This window comes from Myotis davidii, unplaced genomic scaffold (assembly GCF_000327345.1).
Source record: "Myotis davidii unplaced genomic scaffold, ASM32734v1 scaffold217, whole genome shotgun sequence".
Taxonomy (NCBI): domain Eukaryota; kingdom Metazoa; phylum Chordata; class Mammalia; order Chiroptera; family Vespertilionidae; genus Myotis; species Myotis davidii.
In genome coordinates this window covers 5,301-7,734 of record NW_006290034.1, presented here as the reverse complement: position 1 = coordinate 7,734, position 2,434 = coordinate 5,301, and positions in this window count along the sequence as shown.

Sequence of the window (2,434 nt, the reverse complement as noted above, 5' to 3'; positions counted from 1 at the left end):
GGGGATCGCTCAGTGGACAGAGCATCGGCCTATGGACCTCAGGGCCTTGGGTGTGATTCCCGGTCAAGGGCATGAACCTCGGTCAATGTGTCTCTCTCACGTGGACGTTTCTCTCTCTCCCCCCTCTTCTCCCTCCTTCCTTCCACTCTCTCTAAAAAATTGATGGAAAATCACCCTCAAGTGAGGATTGAAAAAAAGAGTAAATCTAGGTTGGGCGGACAGTCTTTTTTAAAAAAATATGTTTTTTATTGATTTCAGAGAGGAAGGGAGAGAGAGAAACATCAATTTTGAGAGACAATCATCCATTGGCTGCCCCTGCAAGCCAGGCCTGTGATCAGGAATGGAACTGGGAGCTCTTGGCTTTTAGGTAGGTGGATACTCAAACCCTGACACATGGGCTGGGCCCTGCAGTCTTTTTGCTCTAAGTGCCGCCCCCGCGGTGGCTCCCGGCTCCCAGCTGGGTGCTGACTGGTGGGGATGCTGACCAGTGTCTGACCCTGCAGAGCGACTCTGAGGGGGAGAATGAGGGCGGGGGTCACCAGCACTTTCCACCGCCCCCTTCAGAGCAGTGATGAGAGAATAGGGACCTAAAAAATAGCAAAAAATAAAATAACATCCGCCCAGAAGCTGATGGTACCTGAGGAGTTGGTCAGAGGCCACGGCAGGAAGAGCTGCAGTCAGGCCTGTGGGCTGTGCCCCTGGACGACCTCAGATGCTCCTGCTGGCCCAGAGCCCAGGCCCCTGAGGACTTGTCCCCTTTCCTGTGGCTGTAGAGGAATGACTTCTTCCCATCTCTCCCTGCCCTGCCAGGCCCAGCCCAGCTACATGCAAACCCTTAGAGCCATTTCCTGGTTTCCTCCCCAAACCCAGCAGCGCCCCGCCCCCACAGCAGGCAGTTTCATTTCTACTTGAGTCCCGCTCAGGACTTGGGAAGTGGCTGCTCCTCGCGACTCCCTCCAGCCCAGCCAGTGTGTGGCATCCGTGGTGGCCCAGGTACTGGGGACAGTCCGGGCGGGTCTCCCAGGGAGGATGATGAGAACCTGGTGTGTGGACTGGAGGGGGTACGGTTGGGGGCCCAGGCGGCAGGGAGGGGCGTGTTTCAGACACCAGGGTCTCTGGTCCCTATCCCTCCAGGCCCTGCCCCCCAGTCCTTCCCCAGGGCCCCTTTCGCCTCTACCAAACTCCAAGCTGATCCAACCTCAGGAGATCCCAGTGCAAGGCGGGGGGAGTGGAGGCCAGGACAGGCCCCCGGGGACCCTGGAGAGCAGGTCCTGTCCTGGGGACACAGCCCAGCCACAGAGGACCCCAGTGTGTCCCCTGGAAATCATCCGCCCAGGAAGGGACTCTGAGCAGAAACTCTCTGTGGCTCCGGAGGCTGCCCTGGCTCTAGAGGAAGAGGGGTCCAGTGGTTTCTGGGAATTCCTGGTTGTGTTCCCACCATTCTCAGTTCCCAGGAAGGTTGATCTGCAACCTGCCCGCCTCCCTCCGCTCCCAGGAGGGCAGGCCTGGCTCTCCAGGAGCTGCAGCCCCAGGCCAGGGTCCCAGGGTCCCTCCTTCGCTCTCTGGTTCCTGGGTCCTCCCTAGAGGATCTTGGGGTTTTGTCTTCCCATTTGCTCCCCCTTTCCTCATCCCCCAGAGTTGCAGGTGCCTACAGAAAGATTGATGATGTTTCCCCTGCACGCCCCCCACTGGGGTTCGAGCCCACAAGCCAGGTATGTGTCCTGACCAGGAATGGAATTGTTGCAGAAGACCAGAGAAAAACCAAGCAACGCTTTTAGAGAAAAGGAGTGACACTGTTTATTTACGCTGGCGGACTCAGGGAACAACTTTCCAAATCTTAGTAAAGTAACATGTAGGGGGCTTCTCTTTTATATCTTTCTGGGGTCTTTGTCCCCCAAATATGGATTATGCTTCTGGTCCTATTCCACAGGCATTCCAAGAAGGCCCCCAGGTGTTTGGACTCTCCGGGCCATGTCTGATGGTCTGGCCTGGCACCAGCATTAATAACCCCTCCCTCCCCCGCTCTGGGGAAGGTGCTGTTCACAGTTTTATAGCCTCTGTATTTAGATAACCGGTTCTGCAACACCAGTTTCTAGGAAAGAGATAGTGACGTAATTATAGGTTATCAAGAATATACACTGGGCTTGCTGGCATAGATTCAGATTGCTAGCTCCCCACCACCTCCCCTAATATCAGGGTTACATTGGAATTAGTCCTTTTTAGCCTTCTCAGAACCCTGATCTCCTGGTCCATAGGCTAACGCTCAACCACTGAGCCAGCCGGCCGGGCGCCTCTCAGGGGAGGGAGGCTGGAGGGACTCACTGGGTCTCAGGCGCCGTGTTGACCTCGGGTCCATCCTGGGTGGGTTTCCCTGGAGGAGATTTTTTCTATAGTTTCTTACAGAGAAAGGAAGGGAGGGCGGGCAGAGAGTGGG